Source organism: Pinus tabuliformis, chromosome 2_2, assembly GCF_031772625.1.
Source record: "Pinus tabuliformis cultivar Carrire ecotype Pingquan chromosome 2_2, CPIR1, whole genome shotgun sequence".
Taxonomy (NCBI): Eukaryota; Viridiplantae; Streptophyta; class Pinopsida; order Pinales; family Pinaceae; genus Pinus; species Pinus tabuliformis.
This window is the reverse complement of record NC_142300.1, coordinates 973,190,197-973,216,607: the sequence shown is the minus strand read 5'-3', so window position 1 is coordinate 973,216,607 and position 26,411 is coordinate 973,190,197. Positions and strand designations below refer to the sequence as shown.

General features: G+C 43.2%; 1 pseudogene; it reads left to right on the top strand.

Moving 5' to 3' along the window:
• The first annotated feature begins 22,318 nt into the window (after positions 1 to 22,318).
• On the top strand, positions 22,319 to 23,038 carry LOC149196493 (small ribosomal subunit protein uS2m pseudogene; annotated as a pseudogene).
• The last annotated feature ends 3,373 nt before the right edge of the window (positions 23,039 to 26,411 follow it).

Here is a 26,411-nt window from a genome sequence, read left to right as displayed (position 1 = left end):
CCCATAGCCACGTGCTCGTCTCTCGTCTAAGGAACTTCGCACTAGACTCAAGGACCTCAGGGGTATTGAGTACAATGAACTGAGCCGCCTAGACATGCAACCAACAAATCTTGTCTGAACGGGGGAATAGTTTCATTTTCTGAATCGAGCGCATTCCCCAAGGGCCAACCTAATAATTTGGTATAGAGTGAAGCGCTAATGGTTGCACCTACTTGCATTCCATCCTTGGATCTTAGTAAGCTCTTGTGTTGTTCATGTCACACTACACCATGAAAGCCTTGTATATTCGCTTGATACGATCGCTGCTAACGAATCGCAACCTACCCTCTCTAAGAATTGATCTCTTATAATATGGTGCACTTTGTTTCATGTGAAATGATGCTCAAAGTTTGGTGATTTTTAGTGAATCATTCTGAGAAAAACAAACGCAATCGCTTATATAACGATGCTATTTCGCACTTGCTAAAACAATGCATGACAAATTGGTTATTCGATCGAGTAGCTCATCATCCAGAGGGGAAATAAGGAAATAGCTTATATAATATGTTCCATGATGTTATGTACTGATATGATGATCTGCTTAGGTGCTAATTACATAGGATTCACGTAAGTAACTGATGCGCTGAATTGTTTTAGTTATTACGGAGCTACAGGATCACTTATGATGATCTGTTTCGTGCTACTGATTGGAACATTATGATTACCAAGGTTGGGTTGACCAAGGTTTGCCAAGATCGAGATTGGATTTACAACCCAATTCATGAATTATTTAGTGAGATTAGCACAATATAGGATAGACTATAGGATTAGCTTAGGTATCAACTATAGGTAATCAAATCATGTGCCGTTTATGGAATCAATATTAGTGGGATGAACCAAATAGGCACATCCATGCTCGTAAACAATTCGGTATAGAAACAAATGCACACATGCATGGGAAGCAACTGGATAAAGCTAATGCCGTAGAACACACTCAATGGCCATTTATAGGGAATCAAAACATGAGTTTTAGCTATTTCTTCCTCGCTTTATGCCTAAAGAACCAATAGATTCTAGTTTGGCAGGGCTAGGTACCGAGCTGGTAAATTATCCTTTGTGAACGTGGCGTATGGGGATGGGAATTTAGAATTAATGAACCTGGCCTTCTCTTTATAGGGGTACTAGATTCTCCCTATAGCCATCAAAGCCAAACAACCCCACTAAGCAAGCTCTTCTTCTCACGTGCCTTTCATTCCCGCTTCTTTCTTCTAATTCCAAGTGCACCTTGCCGAAGTACTTATAGATTCCTTACGGGGCTTTGTTCGAGCAAGCCTAAAAATCCCTCACCCATCAGAATGAGTGAGTGACTTCATCCCTCTCCTTAACAGTCGAGCCCTGCCTTCCTCTCCCATTGGTCAAGCAACTCAAGTTCCTCTCCCTTATGGTCGAGCCCTTCACCCATCAGAATGAGTGAGTGACCCCTATAAAGGAGTAGGGGTGATGGTGGCTTTTTATTCGAGCGTTCATTACCTCACCCTGCTAGGCGCATCCTCTCTTTTGGGGCCTCTCTTCCCCCCAGAGAGTTTCTCATCTTAGTTACTTATTTGAGAGGGGCCACGTTACCTCTCCCAGAGGTCGAGAGTTTGACAGGCTCACCCTCACCCTGCCGGTGATGGCGGCCCATTGGTCGAGCAACTAGAGTTCCCTGATGCTTAATGGGTGGCCCCTCTCAAATAAGTAACTAAATGTTGGTCGAGCCATGCTTCCTTGATGCTTAATGGGTGGGGGGGCGTTGGTCGAGCCCTGCAGGGGGCATCCTCTCCTTGATAGTCGAGCGTGCTTCCTTGATGCTTATTGGGTGGGGGCCTTTGGTTGAGCGACTCTGTACCTCAATTCGCCCTATCCTGTCTGATAGTATATGTAATAAGACAGGCCCGGGCATTGCAGGACACAAGGTAGGCCATTGAAATGATGGGATTCCCATTTAGAGCACTGGTCAATCCCCTTTAGGGTCATCATAGAACTATGTCCTAGGAGACATAGTCCCACTAGATCTGTCCTGTCACACTGGTTAACGAGTACCAATATTGAATGTAAGGAGAATTATTTCCACTATGGATAATCTCATAAATAATGAAAGAAAGGAATGAATAGTCATTATATAGCCCCAAGTACTTGGGAACTCGATGGAGCAACCAAGCACAAAGGGAAAAGAACAGGAAAATACACATGACAAGAGCATTGCCCCAGTATTTTTTCAACCTAGTTGAGTGGTTGGGTTGGCGAGAGGAAACAAAATCCACCTGTAAATCCCTATCAGGCGGGGGGGACTAGCAATATTACAAAGGAAATGACGAAAAAGCAACGCTGCCGCACTGCTATCACTGGACCTGCCAACGACTGTTATTTCTAACCTAACTGCAGATAAATAGCCTTTTGTGCTGGCCTCACTAGAGAGAGAAGAGATAGCTCTACCCTGCCTTATGAGCGCCTCACCTTTCGACATGCAGTGAGGGAGAGGCCTGCCTTTTATTCACCTAGTGATTGTGATCCTCTCCTCTTTCCAATCTCGTTACGCCTTACCTTCGCTATCTCTTTTTCTGGGAGGGAAATGCAATGGGTTGTTGCTCCTTCCCAAGCAATAGAAAAGAAATAGTAGGCCTCCTAGGGATGATGTAGTAGCAGGCAACATCCGGCTTATTGGTGGTATCTATCCCTTCTTCTATCCCTAGCACCTTACTTTTCCTACTGGCTATAGTAGCCTGTAGGATGTAGGTATTAGGATAGGCTTAGATAGGAGGGGTAGCAGATATATGGAGAGCTTTATGGAGATGGAGAGCATTAGGCCTTGGGTGCGAAGTAACCTTCACCTTGTTCTCTGTCCCCTTCGCTTTGTTTTGGTTGAGTTTGCTTCGGGCAGGATAGAAAGCTAGCTACTATAGTCCCATTCAAAAAAAACCCGGCCTTTAAGTAAGAGCACTTTACTCCGCTAACACGTAAATCAAAATCTCTTTATACTGCTGTTGCAACTCTTATTTCTTGCCTGCTTATCTACGTGAAAGCTTGTCAAAGTGGGAATTGAAATAGTGAAACATGGGCCTATAAAGTGATCCATCCTACGTGAACCTGGCCTTGAAGTGGTAAATTCGCTAGTGAAAGGGTGGAGCCTATCAAGTTATCCTACGTGAACACCTGGCCTTCCTATAAGTGGAAAATGAAGTAATAGAAGGTGGCGTGGTCACTGAAATAAAGGTGGTGGCTCAAGAGATGGGAAATTATGAAAGCAAAGGTGGAATATAAAGAGGGTAGATTCTACTCTGTTAACCTAGCCTATCGCTATCAAAAGGGGTGGGGGAGCCACCCTATACGCTCCTCTATCTGCCCTTAGAAGAAGAAGTCGTGGAAAGGTAAGGTACGTTAAGTGACTCGACTAAGGTAAGAAACCAAAAAAGGCAAAATTGAGTATGTCATTTACGAGACAAATCTATGAAGGAAGGGGTAGAGGATTTGACCTTAACTGATAGGCCACCCTTTCACTAGTGAAATTACCAGCGACTTTCCCACTCAAAATTGAGCATAATTATATATATAAAGAATGACCGGAATAACTTAGTGATTGAACCATTCTCCGCTTTGTACGTTCCATTCTCATTGCTCATTGCCTTTGGGCGTTCATTGTCCTCTCCTCTCTTCCTAGGCCTCCCTATCTTATCTCCTCCTATTAGTGTCATCCGTTTGTTGTCTATCTTACTATCCTATCTGGCTGCCTCATTTTCCGTCCGATAGGCTTGGAGGGGCGCAGCGGTGCGTGTGCTTTGTTCAATGGGTATAGGTGCTGAGAGGTACGAGGGGTGCGGTTGCTCTGATCCAATGAGCTCCGATGGGCATTCAGATGGGTGTTTCAATAGGTGTAGGCACATGTAGTCTATCGTTGCTGCACTAAGTCCTATAATGAGTAGAGACGAAAAGTATTAAGACTACCGGAAGTCCGTAGGGGGCCTTTCCATAGGCTAAATTATATTCATGATGTTCTAATCTATATATAGAATATAGAGGATACTTCCAAGTCCTTTGATGTTGCTAGCCTATCGGAGAGGCAAGAGAGAGAGAACAGAGTAGTCCCCAGTGCGAGGTTGTAGGTAGCACTCATCATCATTCCCCTAACTCCTTATTCACACCCATTCAAAGTTTATGAGATAAGTACCCCCCTTTCAAGCCAACATACCAAAAAGATAGGTTAGTTCAATTCACCAAGGCACCCACATCATATAGACCAGACCTCAGGGAGAAGGGACTAGACCTACTCAAGGAGGGAAGGGGGTTGTTGGTTGTTTATTGTTGAGCCAAGTTCCCACTAGCATCAGTCCATACCATAAGCAAGAGGACATGGGGTAGATACTAGGGACTGAAGCTAGAGTATTCTACCCTTACCCTTCACTCTGACTATGGCGTAGCATATGTATTAACTCACTTTTTGAGAATGAATGGTTCACCTTTTAGCATTGCACAGACATTCAACTATACTTGCTTGAGGAATCATCCTAGGAAGGGGGGGCATGATCATGAACCTTATGCCTACATCTTTACTTCATTTTTACCTACTACTGTTACCAACCTTTCTCTTTTTACCAACCTTTCACTACCTTTCTCTACTACTTACGTGATTAGGCATTGGGTATGCACTTAGTTAGATCAATTGTATTGACTTTATTAGCCTATTTGGTATTCATGCTGGATAGCTACGTTGGATTGTTGGAACTACCCCTCTTTATGAACTACTGTCATGCTTCAGGATGCTTAAGCAGGCTCGACTGATAAGGAGAGGACCGACATGCGCTCCACTGATAAGGAGAGGGAAGAGCGGTGAAAATACGAAATTTGACTAAGAAAAAATAAGCTATTGACCGCATTGGATGAATGCTTTGGAACTCCTACAAACGGGGCTTGGTTTAGGTGCCGTAAGGCCTAAAGACTAGTCAAAGCCAAAGGTTCGAGTTCGAGGTATATTTGAGGTCTATGGTTCCATCGATTTCAAGGGTCGAGGTATATGTAAGTTTGCAAGCCATAAGCCTGTTTCTTCTCCAATCAAGTTTCTTGTCCTAGCCGATAGTAATGAAATTCATAAAGTTGAAGAAAGTAACTAAGGTAGTACTAATCAAATTCTTGTATTATATATGTAATTATACAACAATAATTTCATCAACTTCTCAAAACAGGTGCGTTGTAGGTAAGCATCATCATAAGAACTGCTCCATCGGTTCCAAGACATCCAAGAAGATATCGATACCTGAAATGAGTGCATTGACAAGCGGCACTGACTTCTGGGGTCACCTCTCTCGTAAGATGGCTATGATCATTGGGGATGCCTCTCTTGTAAGATGTATCAGTTGGAACTTGCCTCCCCAAAATACCCATCAGCTTTGGAAATCAAATCAATCAACTTGCCTCTCCAGAATACTCATCAATTTTGAGAATCCAACTGAACCAATCAACTTGCCTCCGCAGAATACTAATCAGTGGATAGAATGAAAAATCGAATCAATGCTTCCTCTACCATCAACATGTCTGTTGTCACTCGCTTGAGTTTCCTGGAGGTTGCAGGTGCATCTAGTCTCTATCGGTTTTTTGTCCTGGTCTTTGTCCAGGATATGGGGCCCTTGTGAGTTGTTTGGTGCGGGTTGACTGAATGCATGAATATTGAATCAATCTCATCAGTGACTTGTGAAGTGGCCCACCTATAATACGCGTTGTCTATCATGTCCCTAGTAGTGCCCCCCTAAATATGGCTGGTGCGTATTGACCGGTAATGTGGTAATGTGGACTCGTATTGAAAGCAGAGATAAAGAAAACAGATTGATGCGGACCAGGGGTAATGCGTATTGAATGGGAAGCGTGGATGTGGTAATGTGGGATGCGTACTGGGGAATGTGAACTAAATAAATCCTGGGCCTTTGGTGCCATGGCCAGGGTAGGCAGGTGGCAGTGGGTTGTGAATTGTCTATTTGCTGGAACGCCTCTTTTGTAAGCTGCGATCAATTGAACCAAGTCCAATCAATCAATGGAAATCTTGACCTCTCCTCTCCATGCACCCACCCGTAATATAGTCCTTCCTTTTGGATGCCCCTGTCATAAGAATAATGAGTTTCCCCCCTTTGGCTGCACATTCCGGCCAGCCTCATCAGAAGTGGAACTAGCCTGCCTTACTTATAAGAACGCATAATCTGTCCTCTCCTTATATTGAGAGCCCTCTTGGCGGCATCCTCTCCTTATCATATGAGCTTGCTTACGCATACTCGAAAGTTGAACGCGCATGGAGATCCACAATCTTCTTTCTCAATATTCGTCTTGATTTCTTTCCATACAAATCCTTTTAGGCTAGCTTGGCTCTATGAACTTGACTTTGAGCATTTCTTAAACCCCACAAATAGTCTAGAGGTGGGTCAGGGTTGGGGGGAATCCAGCAATAGCGAATCTCAAAGAGATCTTGTCCATCCCACTCTGATGAATGAGGGAGATTCAAAGCATATATTATATATGTCATTATGCCATCGCTGGATGAATGAGGGAGACTCAAATCATATATTATATATGTCATTATTGACCAATAAGAGAGATAATGAAATATGCCCATAGTAGCATTTTCTATAGAGAAAGCGTAATGAAATTATGCTTTTCTTCCAGTCATGGATTCCCAGAAATGACTATCAGCTATCAATGCATTATTACATATATAAATAATGACCAGCAGTCACTTACTCATTGTCTTGGTCGGCATTCATATCATTAGGAACAGAGCATCTACGAAAGAAAAGCTCAGCAGGACCAAGCCAGTGGTGAGTGAGACAAATTCCCCATTGTTCGAGGTGTTGCTATGAATCCGGTGGATCATCCCCTCTCAATATGTAAATCTAAGATATTGAAAAAGTAAGCATCAAAACCCCCACCCTCCTGATGGTCGGATGAGTGGCTTCGCCCCTCTATTTTGGAGTTCCTACGCTCTTCACCCTCGCTCCTCAGATGGTTGGTCGAGCATATTCGGTGACATAGAACAGAGATGCCCGGGGTCGAACCGAGACACATAAAGAAAAGCAATCTGACTTTCGTCTCTCCGGCAAGCAACACCTTTGTAAATGAAATCGAATCTCAATGGCTGGCTTAACTATCTATGCATGTATCTCTCAAACTACTCCATCTCTTATCATTGCTAAGCTTATTGGATGCGTAGATTCCTCACTTGATATGTTTCAAAGATCACAAAAAAGCATACGTGCAGCATGCTCCCAAACAAACCCTTTCTTTATGGCAGACTTTGCAGTTATGTGGAACCAAGACACAAAAAGCAATCCAGCTAAGGTGCTAACGAAGAAAAGACACTCAGACTCAAACCGAGATCTACCGCCCTAGTGCCGGGGGTCCTTTACCCTTAAAATATGTATTTTCCCCAAATATAGGTTTGGCGGCACCCCAAATATGGGTTTTCCAATGTAGGCGACTTGCAAAAGGGGAATAAGCTTGCCCCTAGAGGGACAAGCAACTTCGCACCTTGATGATAGATCAATGAACGAAAGCAAGAACCTCCTGCACTGGAATCATTAGCCTGCACAAGTCATTACGAGAGCCAGGCTTGAGATCCAGCTGGATGGATCAGAATGACTATTCAAGGAGTTGTTTGGCTGCATGTCAAGTTGCTGGAATCAAGTCGTAAGTGAAAAATGCCCACAGGCTTTGGTGATAAACAGGCACCCATAGGCAGGTTGTCAAGTGAGCTAGGGTTTCTCCTTTAGTAGAAAAGTGAGGAAAGAGAAGATCGAGTAAGAAGTAGTAATGGGTCTCTATGGTGTGTAGTGAGGCACCTAACCCTGATGGTGACATTGGGCTATGTGTAAGAGGGGAGGTGCTCGCTTTCTTTCATTCTCCTCCAACTCAACAAATATAATCAATAGCTCAACAAAGCAGGGAGTATTGTAGTTGCCCCCTAACCGAGGATGCCTTTCGTTCCCTCACCCACGATGGCACCTGCACTTTGGAGCCTATCCTGCTAATAGACTAAACTTAACCTTATCCATCTGGAACTCAATGAGGAGAATGAATGAGGCAGGATATTCTCTTCATGGGGTAGTTTCATTCCACTAGCTGGACCATGGCCATCTAATTGTTTTCTTCGAGGGAGGAAAGATCTGGTCCGAGCAGGCAAGACAATTTTTTGTTTGTATCGACCGGGACCCCATTCTTAATGAACGAGGGAGATAGGGACGCCAACTGAGGGAAGTAAGGTCAACGATAGTTCAAGAAAGTCTTCTCATGCAGCAGGATTGATTTCAGCTGGGAGTGAAATAAAGTATTCATCCTAGACATCCATCCTTGTTGGGACTAATCGGAATTCAACTAATGAAACCATTGGTACAGGGTAAGACTTTGTTTTCTACTGTACCTCCTATAATAAGGCAGCCTAGTTAATAAAATTAGGGCAGTTGAGCATTCTGAAGTTCCTACCTTGAGTGAAGGAGCCCGTCCTTGATGTTCTCCAGTTGCCTACCTCCTTTGTTTCCCCTCCCTTCAGTTCAATCAGCAGGCCCTACCCTGCTGGTTATGCTAGTTCAACTGGACCCCACTGAGAATCCTTGTTATAGGACTCCATCCATCATCGGTTATAAGGTAAAATATTTGGTTCTAATTATAGACTTGTCTCACTCACTTCATTCCTAAGTGGAATAGTTCATAGCGGTACCCAAAAGGGATATGTGGTACCCGTAAGAGTTATTCATAATAAGGCAAGGTAGTAAGTTCAAGTTTGTTAAACCGATGGATACTCATAAGTAAAGGATCAAATGCAGTAATCAACAAGTCTGGGTAAGGTGATCCGGTCCTTATACTGGTTCCTTATAAGAGAAGGGTTCATAGCATTCCCCACTAAGCAATTTCTTAATCAAGTGTAATCAAATACTTTGTTTGGCAGTGCTGGCTGTCTAGGCATCTCCTATCAGTAATAAGCTTATTATCAATCCAACGAGGTTCTCTAATGGACCATAATTGCACGCAAGAAATTTGGCCTGCATTTCAGGATAGAAGATAAAGCGAAACTGTCCATATTGGCTAATCGACCCCATCTATCCTCCATCCAATGTTTCTAAGAGAAGGTAACAGTACCAACTAACTAAGTGCATTATGAATGGCTCTAGGTCTAGTTGTTTCTTGCAGGTGGGTGGGTTCGAAACAAGGTAAGGAATGAGAATCTATGTCATCCCCTCCCTACTGATATTCCTTCCTGGCTTCAGAAGAGTTTGGGCAACACTCCACTCCCACTCCATAGGTTGTTGGGTGAAAGGCTGATTCCTTCTGCTGTGGGACTTGGTGATGAAGGCAAAAGTTGAAGGGGTAAAGGTGGGCATTTGTGGGACATTTTTTCACCACTCAAATCTCTGACGGAGTTGTACTAACTATATTTAAGGTAGTCTATCCCTAACAAAATAGTTGGGAGGCTCATTTTCTAGCCCAAAGATTTTTTTAGAGAGAACTGGCGAGAAAGGAAGGCAATTGGCTAGAGAGATTTCTTGTATTCAGAAGTGGAAGGCGACTGGCTGGCTAAAAGCGAACGTTGGGATTATGAAGTGAAGTTGGGATAACGAATGAGCCACTTCATTGAAGTTGGGAGGCTAATTGAAGATACAATATCTAGCCGTTTCGAGGAGCCCTAGCCTCATTCGCTATAGTTGGGGAATGAACGAGGTTGGGAGGAAGTATCCGCAGACAACTCAACTCTATTCCAGCATTACTAGGGAGGGCCTAACTTCTTTCTTGTTGGTAGTTCCTTGTTGGAAGTTTGGGGTAATTCCATCCATTGGATTTTCTCTTGGCTGACCTAACATTCTTTCTACTTGGTTACCTCAGAAGAATAGTGGGGGCTCTACTCCCCAGGCAGATTCAAGTTGGCTGGCCACACCGTTGGTTTTCCTACAGTCTAATTTGTTCCCTTCTTCACTAATAGCCAACATATGTCCAGGCCACACTCCTCGAGAGCTTAGAAATTACCTTTTCTAGGGGCCCCTGCGATTGAGAGGGGGAAGGGAGTGGAGGCGAGCCCTTTCCACTTGTGGTTTTGTTCTAGGCTGGCTTACTTGATATTATGGAAGATCCATACCATTTCTTTCTTTATTTGTTCAATCAAGAGATAAGGGTGGGCTTAGTTGTCCCGATCAACATCAAATCAGCAGACCTCGAGAGATGAAATCTAGTTTGCTTTCACTGTTTCAGTTTGAATCCGGGGGTCTCTGTTCTTGTGTGTGGGGGTTTTCACTCTCACTTGTTCATATAAAATGAAGGGAGCAAAAACAGGGGTATATATGTAATAAGGAATCTCCCCCACCCCAGAGGCATGCTTGTAAGTAAGGTGTTCTGCCTTGGTACAGGTAGACAAAATTCATATAGTGTAGGCGCTTGGTATGCCTGGCTAGTAGTATCTGACCACGAGCACCTAAATAACAATTATCGATCAACGAGTCTTCAATAGGTCTTTATTTCCACTTGCCAAAAGAAATAGAAGAGAATAAGCTTATCGACTTGTTGGTGTAGTTGGTGGACTAGGCTGCATGAGTTTGGGAAGTGGGTGGTATCACCTCATGGGGGGATTCTCTAACGTCTAGTGGAACTAGGGAACTAAAGCGATATGATTGTAAGTAAAACTACATGTCTTTAGAGGTCGAGGGTCTAGGTCTAGGGTGTAGGTCGAGGAAGAGGGTAGAGGTCTATGGTTTCTCCATAGAGGTTCGAGCTCAAGGTTTGAGGTTTGATTTCTATGCTACTATGACCTATGGTAGGCTAGGCCTCCAGGCTAGTCCTCATTCATGTCCATCCATTGGAACCCCTCTCAAAAGATGTTGTAAATGAATCTCTTTCCAGGCAAGCATGGGAAGTCTGTATGGTTGACTATAACTGGCTATTGGTAATGACCCTCCTATGTTAATGACCTTCTAGCTCAGCTATCATAGACCCTTAATGAAAGGGGGCCTATGACTCACTCACTCATCCTCGTACCATAGCGTACTGTGTTAGGTATACATGGATTGGGTGGCCTTGGTAGACGTGGAGACTTGGCAGGTTCCTTAGATATACTGGAAGGTTGCTTTATGCGGACTGTGCATACTTCCTTTCCTCAGTGGGTGCGCTACTTGGACTAGGTGGCTTGGGCTTGGTGGACATGGACTTGGCTTTAAGCTCTAGCCTTATGATGAATGGTTCATATGGCCACTATCTGTGACGTATGATCTTCGAATGGTGAATCAAGGTAACGCTTCGTCATTCCTTCCATCCCCTCAAGGTAGGAACCTGTTGTGTTCTGAAAAGTTCAGTGTTGTAGGAACCTTTTGTTTCATATATGTAAGCAAGGTGTGAAGCTGCTTGTCCCTTCGAGGGGCAAGGTTTATGCTTTCTTTTTTGGGGGCATGCTGCTCTCGGCTGGTGATGTGTTCCTTATCTCCTTTCTCTCATCGTCTGGTGAATGGGTGCATCTCACATTGGGACTACATAATGACCTCTCTCCCTGACTGGCACTACCTGACCTGATGAACACACTACCTATTGCCCTACGTGAATGGCTCAACCGAACCTCTCCCTGAATGTTTCTACCTCCCTTCCCAAAATGATCTCTATCTCGCCCCTCTCCTTGACCTGTATGGCTTCTCTGTGTATATCGTCGTCTGATCTTCAACTGGTGAATCGTATATAACAAGCATTAGTCACTCTCTCTTATGAGGTATACTAGTGGTGAAACACTCACAGTGTGCCTCATTCAGCCCTGTACTAGGTGAATACCGTCGTGAACCTCGACCCGTCCAGGGGTATGTGGAACTTCTTTTGTCAGCCATTGCTGGGGGACTTTTCCTTCGGATATGGGTGTGAAAAGGTGAAGGGGGTATGTGTTGAATTGTACCATCTTTCAAGTTCTCTTGTCAATCTCGAGGTTGACCCAGCTTCTTCGGTTTCTTTTGTAAAGCCCACAAAGCAAGCATAAAGGTGCTCAACAAGCAATCAAGTCCATCCCGGCTATCATAGGGAACCTTCATGAAAAGGCATAGTTCAGTAATAAGAAAATCCAATTTCAGTACCACGATGATAGTATATGGGGGCCTTGGCCCCCTTAACAAAGCATTCTTATTAATCAAAAATAGCGAATGAGGAGGTTTTCTAAGATCTGGTCCAACGAAACTTAGTGCCTGCGCCGGACTTGGTTAGGCCATAAATCAATCTCGTTTGGTGGGAACTTGGGGGACATTGATTCTCTTGGCCAGTAAGTTATGTGGTCCTTCTTTCCTTCTCACTTCCTTCTCCTGGGTATGTGGTGAAGGGGTCCTTTTATTTCTTGGGTATGTTTTCATGTTGTATGAACCTCTTTTGCATCATCGTATATAATGCTTGGTCATTCCTCCAATCCAGCCCAGCAGGTAGGCTGCATTTCATAGCGGTAAGTTTTGTGAGGGGTATGGGTCTATCTCGTTTCTAGATTAAACGGGGTCTGAATTGAGCGATTAAGGCAAAAGGATGGACATGGAGGGGATGGATTCATGAATGCTGATGCTATGAATTAATGCTTGCAAGTGAGATGGATCACTTTCACACTCGGCTGTATTACACACTCTCTGCTCGACTCCCTCCCTCCAGTTAGGCACTTGGATTGAGACAGGCCAGGCAAGATGATTTCACCTCATTCACTCACCAGTGAGAGGGTCTACCTGCAAGGAGAAAACCAAATCCCTTCCTCTCCTTAACAGTACAACATGCTTATGCATCCTTAATGAATGCAAGATTGTGCTTAAAGAGAGGTGGGTAGGCAAGTAATATTTGCTTTATGATCGCCCGACCCTTTCCTATTAAGTGTGGGAGCTCGAACAGACATTGCCCTTACCCTCGTTACCTGATGCTTCCTACCGCACCTATGGGGTGGGAGAGACACGAACCACCCCATTAGCCTTCCTATAATGATTCATCCTATTTACACTTTCGATGCCAAAGAGGATGCGAAGCATGGCTCGACCAACCTTTAGTTACTTATTTGAGAGGGGCACCCAATAAGCATCAAGGGATAGAATTGCTTACTATTCCAATGGTGAGGGTGCATTAGTACACTCGACTGTCAAGGAGAGGGCCGACAGGGTGAGGAATAATTGCTCACTCATTCATATGCCCACCACCCAATAAGCATCAAGGATAGCACACTCGACTGTCAAGGAGAGGCCCGGTAGGGACTCACTCATTCTAATGGGTGAGGAAGTGAACTCTCGACTAAAAGGCCGCCATCGCTCTCAATATAAGGAGAGGAAAGAAAGATATACTACGTTCTTTTATTACGAGATTATGCCTTAGACCAGATTCTGCAGAAAGCACTCTCTTACCCAATCAGATGGACATAGCCTTAACCTTCTTATATTACCCGATTCCATAGCCTTCTTAGTATTATTGGTCCAGTGAGTTGACCACCTCACCCTTTTCATATGCCGTAGAAAGACAGACAGATTGAATGTTGCCTTCTGATATGAATGGAGAGACACTCCTAGCCTTCTTATACATGAAATGATGAGAGGACCCTATGAAAGAAGAAGGGCAGCTGCTACCTTACCCTTCTTCTTTCATCAGAGAGAGAGACTACGTTCTTCTATTATTGGTCCAACAAGTAGAGAGAGCAACTCACCCTAATTAGATTAGACCCTTTTTATGCCAAATTCGACAGCCGTCTTATCTTACCGGAGAAAGACAGATGGAAAGTAGCCTTAGTCTCTTACTAGAGAGAGACAGAAAGCAACCTTATTCCTAGAGACAGGAAGTAGCCTTATTCCTAAAGACATACAGACAAAAGGTCTTAGTATCTTACCGGAAAGACCCTTAGCCTTATTCTCTTATCGGAGAGAGAAATATAGCCTTATTCCCGGAGACATACAGAAGACATCGGCCTTATTCTCTTACCAGAGAGAGACAGAAATATAGCCTTAGTATATGACTGGATTCAAAAGCCTTATTCTCGGATTCGTCAAGCGAGTCGAGCACCTCATCCTTAGACTTTTGATGCCAACTACCTAACCCTTATTATACTTCCGAACTCTCATTCCGAATTATTTAGTTTTTAGCATGACGATGACCCATTATGGTGTCCTACAGAGCTCGGGCCCAGTTACCTTTACAATAATGAGTGTGGAGCCCACAACATACCCCAAAGCTATTACTTACTTGATACAAGCACTGGAAGGAAGCAGCTTACTTTATCCACTCTGCCTACTTAGGAATAGACTACCCAAGCCTTTACTAAACCACACGGATTTTTACCCTCTTCTTTTATACCTTACCTACTATGCTTACTTTGATTAGATAGAAAGAATTTCTTTAAGGCGAGGGGGCCCCTTTCACCTTGAACCTTGGGACTCTCACCTTTAGCCCTCATCATAAAAATCAACAAATAAGGCCAACAGAAGGCGGGAGCCATAAGCAAGCCTAAGTGAACCAAGTCTCACCTAACTAAGGGAGGGGAAAGTAAAGGGAAGGGAAGAACAATTTCTTAATGGCCTACCTGATTGGGCATAGGCACTAATAAGTTTGGTTGGCACATATTTTGAAAAAATGTACCTAAACTCACCCATTCCAAGTTGCCGCTAGACGATGAGAAAAGTACCCCCTATTCAATCATACCTAAAAGAGTTTTCCCCCATACCCCTACCTCACTTACCGCTACCGCTACAGAACAATAGTTCCTACCTCAAATGGATGGAAGGAAGGAATGAAAATGCTCTTACTTACGTTGATTCCACTTTTGAATATCAGATGCCATATGCATAGAGCCATTCAGGGAGGGCCATTCAAATAAGGGCTAGGTTAAGTCATTCAGAGAGGTACAATAATTCTCCTAACTCCAACATTTCGAGTTCCCACCAGACGAGAGAAGGACCACATCAATGGGTACCTATTCATTCTTACCCTCCCGTTCAATTATACTCGACAGAGAAATAAGGACCCCCTTCATCACATACCTGTGAGTTAGCTAAAGAGAAATAGATGTACCCCATGCGACATAGAGTAAATGGCTAGACATGTTGCTCGAGTGAGGTGATTAGCTTGTGGTGTTGCTAGAGTTAGTCAGAGTTGACTATGCAATTGGAAAGGAAATAGATTATGGCTCGCTTTTTCTACTTGCTGGGAGTAAGGCAGCCAGCCAGGGTGGTTATGTATTCAATATAGGTGGGCCAACATCACAATATACCCGTTCAAACATACCCCATTGTATCCTACTCGTTCAATAGAATAACCGAGTAAGGAGGCCCACATCAACAATGACCAAGAGGAAGGGGATGTCTAATATTGAAACCTTCCCTGAGAAAGTGGATTCATTCAATTAAGTTCCTTTCTAGGTGTGGCAACTTTCATTATATATGAAATTATACATTCAATCTTACATTAGTTGTCTCACCAAAGGTACGAGACTAAAGAATCAACCATTGGGAGATAGAAAGGTTGAGGAGCTATGAGACGAACACTTGATTTGGGGTAGGGGCATAGATATATGCAATTTCTTTTATAGGTGATATGTTGGATATTGGTGGTACTGGCAGTCCAAGTGCTAACTATCAATATTCCGCGCGTTGGTCATTTATAAGTAATCCTTTGGGAACCCGATTGGTCAAATCAACATGTATAGGTAGGTGTGGTACCAGTCGGAAGAAAGTAGTTGACACCATCTTCTTATCACTAGGAGAGCTTGTTTTCGTCTGTTGAGTATGCTGGGGTTCATCTCCTATGTGATAGGGGAGGGTGACCTCACCCCATATCTAAACTCCTTGACCCTACCACCTTGATCAATCGCGTGCTCTTGTCAATATTAGTGCAAAGCCACAGTCTAAGTTCTTTGATCAGTGCCACCAAGGTCTTGGAGGTATAGCTCTCCTCGATCGGGATAGAAGCAATCGGGCATGGCTCATCAATCGATCTGCTCATTAGGTAACAACATGAACTCCCTCTCCTCATATGGTGGGTGTCGACTTGGTTAATATCATCTCTCTGATATGGTAGAAACTAGGAATGTGTGTGATGGGGATGATCATCTATCATCTCATGGATATCTATCTTATGATGGGGGGCTACTCAATCTCTCTCCCATATCGTTTGTGCCGACATGGATGCAATGATGGGTGCTGGATATGACGAACTTCTCTTTCCAAACTCACTGCACATTGTAACTCTAGATGGCTCGTCCTGCCCCGTCCTGTCTTGTTCCCATGGTTTACTGATTCATTTTATTAATATAGCCATTGCCATCCCTGCCTCGCGTTATAGCAATACTCTCTCTCTAGCCATTACCTCAACGTTCTTGCCTAACTATTTCTACCAGCCCTTGCGGCAAGCTTCTTCGTTGGGCGGTTTCTTTCGACCAGCCTTGGTTTCTCTCAACCAGCAAGCAGCCAGCTTTGGTTTCTTTTGTGAAGCCTCGATTTCTCATAGCTCTTGGGTTTACCCATCCTAAAAGCAAAATATTCCATCCCGCCAAACTTTAGTCTTATCTTTTTTTGTCAATGAGGTGTAATGACCCTTCCTTCACAGGTCCATCATAAGTAATGCATTGTGATGTCATCCAATCAAGGTAGGAACGATTGTTCTGTCAATGTAAATGTGTGTAGGAATGTTCCATTGTTCTGTATAGGTAAGTTTGAGGGTAACTTTCTCTTTCAGTTTATGAATTGAATTGAATGGGTTACTTCCTTCTCTGTCGGGCATGGCTTTAATGATAGGGTACATTTCCTTCCTTTCTCATGTATGAATTGAATGGTATCTTGTGATTATTTCCTTCTATTTTGGGTATTATGTTGTGATGGTATCACTCACAGCAGGTGTGACTCACTCACCGTACCGTACCGTGTTGGGTGGATGTGTCATGTTGTGAAGATGACTCGGGTATGCGTTGAGGGTGACTCCGGTATGCAGGAACGTGGTAGACATAAAATCAAGTGGGAGACATAAAATCAAATTGCATCACCTAACCTAACCTAACCTAACCTAACCTCACTCTCTCTCTCGTTCAGTGATAATTTCACCTCAATAAATCACTATCTCTTCTGGTGTTACCTTGGCTATTCTCTGTTCTGGTAGGAACGATGGGGCACATCTCCTTCCTCACTCAGGTAAGGTGGCTAAATAGGGACATGTTCTCTCTCATCTGGTGGGGACATGGCTCTCCCTCATCTGTTGGCAACTTGGAATGGGATGGTATCGCTCACCTCATCGTAGCATCTCATTGTTCGTAGCACCTCTTCGTTCATAGCTCCTTTGTGTAGCACTTATTCTGTAGCATCTCTACACCTCTGTGTAGCACCTAATTGTTAACTGCACATGGCCCCTCCCTCTCCCTGTCTCTAGTGCCTCCAAGTAGAATGTATCTATCTAGCCCCTCGCTGAATCGCTCAACCTCCCTCACCTGAATGGTCCTCTATCTAGCTCCTCTCCTTGAATGTATCTATCCCCTTCGTGTTGTAGTTCAGGTCTAGTGCCGTATAGCTGTTGGTGGACTTGTCAAAATTTTTGGACTGGGCGGACTTCTTGTCTCTCATCTATAGTGGTAAGGCCTTCTCTGTGATAAGTCCTTCTCTCATCGTCGTCTGGTGCCATCCGGGCTAAATCGATATCACATCACGTATGACAGCAACTTAGCTGTCTCTCTTTTTGTGTGGAACTTAAAATGTGTGGAGTAGTTATGGTAATGGGTGCACCTCACACTGTTACTAAATCACCCACCTCCCTACTGGCTCTACCCCCTCCCCTCTTATAAGACTAAATAAAGCCCTTCGTAGAAGACTGGCTCTGGCATGTGGACTCATTTGTCCAGCTCCTAAAAATCTTCGTAAAGGGGTGAAATTCTTTTCCTGATTGGGTTTTCCAGGGCAAGTGTAATGACGAGTGAACTATCTCACGAAGGGGCAATGGGAAAGCAAGCAAACGGTGGAAAGTGATTCGTCTCCTAGGAGAGCAGGAATATTGAGAAAGAAAGAGACCTTCGGCAAGCAGCAAGTTCTAGATCAGCAGATAGGTTCACTGTGGAAGTTGTTTTCACTATTTAAGGGGTCCTGTCATGTATGATGGGGTCCTTCTCTCATTTTTGGTGCTGGCTAAATCCTCTCATTAGGAAGGTTGAGCCATTCAGGAAGATGGGCTAATTGGATGGTGAAATTAGAGGAGTCTTATTTGGAAATAAAGCCCTACCCACATGTTCCAAAATATCATCTGCAAATGGTGTAGCGAAGGGGTCATGTACATACACATGCTTAATTCAATCTCTCCCTTATGAAATCCACATAGATCTAGATCTCACCTGTATTCTTAATGATCACTGGGATTATCCGCAAAGATTCCTCGATAGGGAAGACGAGTCATGCCTTCAACATCTTATAAAGCTCTAGTTCAACCTTCTCTTTGATTCTTGGATTTCATCTGTATGACCTCTTTTGATAGGCTTTGCATCAGGTTTCAAATGATTTTCATCTCACCTACTAGTGAGCCTGCTATGCCTTGCCCGATGTAGACAAGCGGGTCAACCCCCTTAGGAGAAGTCTTTAGGAAATAGTCTCCATATTCTCTAAGTAATTCTACCTTAACTGGTATTTATCCAATCACGCTCGGATCTTATTTATAGAAAATATCCATGAAGATAACTACCCAGATTTCCCATAAATACGTTTACACCTGGACTAGCCATATCCACATTTTCACATCTGGTATCGCCATTTCTACGTCCTTGCTAAGAATCAATCTAGTCTTCCCTTTGCCCCATAGGTAGAACATTCACCAGTCATATCTACATGGCTATATATGATGTCACATAGATAAATGGACCATTTGGATTTGCCATCTCGATATCACCATATCTACTACTACTAAGCTAGCAGGTTACTAATGCCAGTGTTGGGCCTCCCTCAGAGACTACTCCACTTGGACTACTTGCTCGGCTGGGCTACTTGAGATAAACTATGTAGCATGGATAAGTTTTCACCTCTGATATTTTCCTATCTATATCTAATAGTGGATCCCTGACTGCTGGATCCTTGGCTGCTTAGCTTGGATCTAGTCTGCCAACTTGAACTCCAAGGAGGAAACATAGCTCTTGACCCTCTCATCGAAACTAGACCTCAAAACAACCGTGGCCCTACACTTCCACCTCGATCCTCAACCCTTGACCTATAACTTGACATCACTAGGCCGTAGAACTTTCCTACCTCAACTTGATGTGCCACGCATTATGTATGAGGCATCTGTTGAGGATAGATCAGGCACCATACACATAGTTTCATTCACACTAGGATGGTTTTGACGGCCAGGGAAGTAGGTTGGGCTTGGAGATATATTGATTGATTGAACTTGATTGATTCACTTTAGAAAAGATTTTGAGAATAGCGTTCCTACCTGCCCATCTTCTGAGAATAGTTTGACACCAAACTCCCCATAGCACATCCCAATAAACTAACCATCTAATATCCCAATATTAGGCGACAAGAGATGCGGGGTCCACCAGATTGACCAATGAGTGACAACAGACCCAACCAAGAGACCTAAACTGAAGACCCGGCCAGCAGACCCAACCAAGAGACCATGCCATAGCTGCCAGACCTACAACTCCTACACCAAACTCCAAAATCCAACCTTGACCTCCTAACTCCCAAACTCCAAACTCAAAACTACTACCGAACAAGTTTTTCAATAGGGGTGGCCCCATGGATATTCTCATATATAATAAAGTTGAAACACCTAGAAGGGAACCTCAATTTCATGGATACACTTATATACCACCTGAAGAACACATAGTTGGGGATAGGCACTCTATTTGGGTGGACCAGATCTTCAAAAAGATTCTCATTCGCCATTTTCCCATTTTGAATAAACCTTGTTTTTCTCTAGATATAGGAAAAGAACATGGTCGTTACTTACAAGCATTTAGACCAAGTTCCATTGAACTGATTCGATTGGATTTTTTGAGCTAATTAGTCTTCTTAGTTTGGTTGGAAGGAGCGGCCAAAGGTGACTTATTAGTCTTCTGGGGGAGGACACTTCACAAGCTATTGATGAGTATTATGGTGAGGCAAGTTCCAACTGATTTCTATTGTGGCTCTATTTAGTTGTAGCAGTAGGTAGGTCAAATCAAGAGATGTTTCCGTAGCGTTAGTAGGCCCCTGGTTTTGAGTTTGTTAGCAGAGTAGTCCCATGGATCTTGGCCTGGTGGGAGTAGGTGTGGTGGGATTTGTGTTCTTGGTGGGACTGGACTAGTTGGACATGCGGGTGTAGTTCATCCCTATTGGTGTGCTTAGTGTGTTGGCAATTGAGAAAGGGTATATGGAAAAATCAAATCAATCTAGGGAGCAAGCAAGAAGCACATAAGTAATATCATCCCACAATATCTTTCATCACCAAGCCCTACCCCGGTTCAACAACAAGCCGATGGGTTTGACCAGCTCACTAGCCATACGCCCGCCATTCTACCTCTCGCGCATCCCATCCATGCCATTCTCTCTTTTGCGACTACCCCATCCACTTTATTGCATTATCGCACTCCCCCCCCCTTTTTCATTCTCCATTTATCCCATTCACGCTTCCCTATTCACCCAAATTACCGCATTCCCAATTCAACCCATTCTACCACTTTAAAAAGAAGGACCAAGAGGGAAAAACAGGATATCCTTTTGAACCTTAGCTTAGAACAACAGTTGTTGAAAGAGGCCTGTTGAAAGAGCTTGGTTACACAAATTAGGTTACTTGATACGATGATCTCGATGATGGATTATCTCTATGATGGATGATGATCGCTACCGCTTGCCCCACGAGGAGGCAGAGGGAGGAGGATGAGTCAATTCACCAAGGGAGGGCCTATCTCACACCTTGAAACTCACCTTGAACCTTCTACCTTAGTCTTAAACCTTTCACCTCTAGCCTCGAACCTATCAATTGGGCCCTTAGCTTGAGGATTGGGGTTTTATGGGAGCTGAGGTCACTAGCATTCTAAACCTGAGAGTGCCAAACTCCCACTCGACTTCGGCTCAGGGGCTAATTAGCGTTGTTTTCCTACTGAGCTGGGTGGAGTGAATGACCATTAGCCACTTACTTACTGGCCCACTTCTCTTATTTATTAGCAATGAAGAATCACCAGCAGCCACTTCTCTTACTGGCTCAGTCGAAAAGGGAAAAAAAGCATAATGACTGCTATAATGAATGACGTAATTACGTATATAATTTATGCATTTCCGCTAAAGCACAATTCAATATATAAAGAATGAATGCATAATGACGTATATAACTTGTCCTGACGATGAACCACACTGGTTGGTTCGAAACGTGTCAACAAATGGTTTCTCATGTGATTTTCGCTGAAAAATCTATCATAAATAATAGCAACATTTTTTGTCTTATCTCTCTAGTTACCTTATTATACATAATTACATATATAATAAGGGTTCATAGGTTTCCCATTAGATATTTCCATCTTCCTTGATCTCCCAAAGCCAGCCAACCCGGTTCATTACTAACGAGCATAATTAGGACTATGGTAGGCAGTAGGTAAGGGGCGAGTGAACATGTTATGGCACTAAGACAGACAGGTAGATCCTTCCTTGATGCTTACTGGGTGGCCCCTCTCAAATAAGTAACTAAAGGGTGGTCAAGCCTGCTTGCACATCCTTACCAGAAGCCACATACTGGCCCACTTCTCTTATTTATTAGCAACGGACAATCACCAGCACCCACTTCTCTTATTGGCTCGGTTGAAAAGGGAAAAAATGCATAATGACATATATAATATATGCATCGTCAAAGGATTGACCTTATCAACTCGTAGCGGTCCTTCCTTATTTCCTTGCCTATATTTATGGATTGAAAATACTGTCCATTACACCTACTTCTCTCCCTGCCCTAACTGTGAGTTATGCCCGCCTTCATTTATGCTTGCTTCTCCTTATTGTCTTATGTATTAATTGATAAAGCTAGGAGCGCCGTCAATGTGGTATTTCTTCCTCATGAGCGAGCGATGAATAGCCAGCCTTCCATATCTAGTAAATCGAGTGATAAAGCATCATTAATTCCATTTATGCATATCCATTTATACATTGATTCTAATATATTACTCTATATCCATATATAGATTGATACTAATGGATATATATATCTATATATATATATATATATATATATATATATATATATATATATATATATATATATATATATATCTATATATATATATATATATATATATATATATATATATATATACATATATATATATATATATATATATATACATAGCTAACATCCTGAGCTAGCTCGAAAGAGGACCATGTACAATCCCCCCAGTTTGGTTCTTCAAAAATCACTGAGTACGAATGCACATCTGGGCCATTGAGTAGCTGCTCACCATTCCGAAGTATATATATACGGTTCTAGAAATGAAATTGCTATTCCCAATCCAGACAAGACACTTATTTGTTCACAAAACGCTTGTCATTCCATAGGATCTCCCATTCGTGAAAAAGGCCTTTTATTATCCTTAAATACCAATTCGTTATCCGATGATATAGTGGAACAAATGGCTATGAAAATCAATCGAAGCTGTATAAATGGTTATCAATGGAGGATCGGGGATTTTTTGACCAATTCTTCGAGTATGCATCTATTTCTGATTTTGAGAAAGATCCATCTTTCACATTCGAGGAATAGGAAGATCAATTTTTTTGGAGGATCCGGCCAACAACCAGATCGTGTAGTAATAATGAATGCAGATAGGGAGTCCTCGGTCATACTCGAAGCTGATCGATTACAAATACCTATCGTATCTTTGGTGGATTCGAATATCCCATTGGGATTATATAGAGGAATAACTTATCCCATTCCAGCGAATGATTCTATACAGTTCGTATATCCATCTCGTAATTCGATCACGAAAACAGTTCCTCCTGAACGGGGAAAAATGCAATGGATGAAGGAGGGGAGAACGACTCATCGATCAACTTCTTCCAATGAGAATTACCATTGCATGCACCAATCTACAAGTCGATGAGATCAGTTGAGTGGTCCTATTTGGAGATGAGTGTCTGTCTATGGATTGAACAAGATTCCCCATTTGGTTGGAACACCGCTGGTTCGTTCCTAATCGTGGTGGTCGGTACACAGCAGCCAACGTCCCTCCCGACTTACTCGATCTTCTCTTTCCTTACTCGATCTTCTCTTTCATCTTTCCTCGACTTACTCCTGTATCAATACGTTACGCCACCCTCGAAGGTAGAACGAAGATCGGATAGCTTGTGCTCATGCCTAAGTGACCGTGATCGTCTTCCTGGCCTGAAGCTTCCTCCTAGGCAGAGCCCCCACAAGCAATCCAGGCTAGCTTTGATCTTGATCTCCATTCATCTCCTCTCATTCATCAACCCCCGATCAGCACCTACCTTATGGATGGATGCCACTTGCCTCCAACCTTTCATGATTCTATCAAACCTTTAGTTGATTCAATCAAACCTTTAGTTGATTCGACCAACCTTTAAAAGATCGTTAGCCTAGAGGTAGGCTATAATTGAAAACTGAAGATAAAGAGAAAACCTTAAAACTGTAGCAACATGTGAAGTATTTGATGCTCTAGAGCTGCCTTATAGAGTTGACCCAAGGTTGTGAATTTGAGGATGTGCAAGCAGGCTTGACCATAAGGGAGAGGAAACCTACTTATATTGATGTGTGGAAACACAATAGAGCTTGAAGATCCTTATGTTGCAAGTTTGGCATTTCGAAAGGGACCTTGGCATATATCTGGTTTCCAAGTCTCAAAGGCTAGCTAGGTTCTAGAAAAGATTCTTGTTGGGTTTAGGATTGATCGGTGTTTTTGGACCACCGCTGGGCTCACTCTAGGCCCAACGTAAACCCTCACTCACTCAAGTAAGTATGTTGTAACACTCCTCCTCATTCAGAGCTGTGACCTCAGACCTTATTTGTTTGATCAGATGCTTCTCTTCTATTTGAGGTGCAACCCTGGTTTCATTGACCACGCCTGGTGGTTTTCGGTTTACCGTACTTTGCCTACCTAAACTTATTTCACAACTTAGAAATATCGGATTGAGATTACATTGCAGGTTTAGTTCTTTTGTTCCAATTTCGTCTGCTAGATCCGCATTCCCTTGTTGGTTCGAAACCAACTCGTTGATGTATTTTTCACCACATGTTGAGCCGCCTAGTGTCTCATTCCATCTTTTGTCCTATTTGTTTCACTTCGTCAAGCCGCCTAATTTTTTGGTTTAGAACGTTGTTTGGCGATATTTTCCCACTCCTTTAAAGCTAGGATCCTTCATCCATTGTTGGCCTTCTCGTTACTCCTAATCTCATATAATGTTGGTGGTAAAGATAAGCCCAGATGAGAAAAAGAAATACAAGACCAATAAATAAGTATAGAATAGAATCACAAATAATAAGGATAAGGGCTAGGGCCAGAGACTTATTTCCTTGGCCACAAGAAACCTCTATTCGTATGCCTCCCCGAGAAAATTTTTCTCATTTTAGCTATGTTTCAAAATGGTATTGTTCGTCCTTACTAATAATCAGGTTGAAGTGCTTTGGTTATGGTTTTAAGTAAGGTGTGGGTGGGTGCCTTAGATCCCCTCATTGTCTATAGGGATTCCCCAAAGGTAGAATATCCCCTTAACTCAGGTAACGAAGAGGTATCAATCCTTTAGTATTCTCCAAGGAACGTAGTCACTCGACTAACAGGAGAGGATGCCCCCGGCAGGGCTCGATCGTAAGCGAGAGGATGCGAAGCATGGCTCGACCAACCTTTAGTTACTTATTTGAGAGGGGCCACCCAATAAGCATCAAGGGATGGAGTCACTCACTATTTCGATGGTGAAGGTGCCTTAGTACGCTCGACTGTCAAGGAGAGGCTCGATAGGGACTCACCCATTCTGATGGGTGAGGAAGCGAACTCTCGACTAAAAGGCCGCCATCTCTCTCAATATAAGGAGGGGAATTGGAAGCTTTGGGGGGTGACTTATTTAGAGGGGCCACCAAATAAGTAAACCAAGGTGATGCGTTGTAAGATTTCACTACATCCATTTAGATACTATCTTATAGATGATATTCATGAGGGATAAGGGCAGCCTGCGATACGATCTATTTATCTCTATATACTGGTCAATCTCTGTCGAATGAAGAGTTGGCCTGTTCATTCTTCGAAGGAGTTCTCCTTTCCCTGGTAGACAAGACCTTTGGGCCTTATTTATTTTGTGTATTTGGAGAGATAGAGGGTCCTGCCTGAATATACAGAAGCAGGTAGGACATTACCTACCTTCCTCTATGGAGCTTCCTTCACTAGATAGGGGGACTTGACCTTCTACCCAACCTTGACCTACCTACCTACCTACCTTACCTGAGCTAGCTCTATTCGGGTAGGTAAGACTATCTTAACTCTTACTACCACCCACCCCTTCAAATTGGTATAACTAGGACCTGACCTTACTGGTGGGCTCCAGTATTGCAACAATAATGTTGCAACTCCTGGGACTCCCTTCTTTACTTTTATCAACCCGGTAGTTCGTATCAAACTTGGAAGCGACGGTGCTATATATGCACAAGTACTAGCTCTTTCCGTAGCTGTCACTAGATCAGCTGGCACAAGTCCGCTAGGAACTTAAGCCAACTTCTATGAGCTCTCAGAAGAAGCTTTTAATGGTGATGGATGAAAGCTAACTCGACCAGAGGCTAATCTACTTGTAGAAAGAAGTTGAAAGCTAGAAAGGAACGCAAACCCTAACAAACCCTAGTTTTACCGACTAACCCTACTGGTGCAAGTAGAAGGATGAAGCTACAAGAATGGATGCCATTGACTTATAGAAAGGTAAAATTCATGTGACTAAGCTACTTCTGAAGAGAAATATGAAGAAAACATCTTTTTTGCATTTTTGAGTACTTCGTCAAGGTTATTTTGCATATGCTTTCACCGTTTTTGACTGTGCAAAGGTTAACTGGTGAAAGGCAATGGAGTAGGTGCTTGCAGGAGGTTGAGAAGGTTAAAATATGGCCTAAGGGGTCCCTTTCACCCTTCCATAGAGTTTCACAGTGATCGGATTCCAAGAAATCACTTTTGTGAGCTTCTACAGGAAGTCTGTAGGGGTTCTACAAGATGTTCTGAAAGGAGATTTTTGAAGGGTTGATGGTGGAAAAGAGGTGAAGAAGTGGGCATGGAGGTTAATGATGATGTGGAATGGTCCAGGATCTGGCGAATGAAGCGGGTGAGTGATAAGGATGGTTGGATTTGTTCAAGGAGGGGTAGAGCAATGTTGCACAAAAATATGGAAATTAGGTCAAAGTGAGGGAACGTAGCAAATGTGAGGCAGGAATCAGAGTTGGAGGGTGGATCAGGTGGTATTGGTGGAGTACGGGTAGGCAAATAGGTA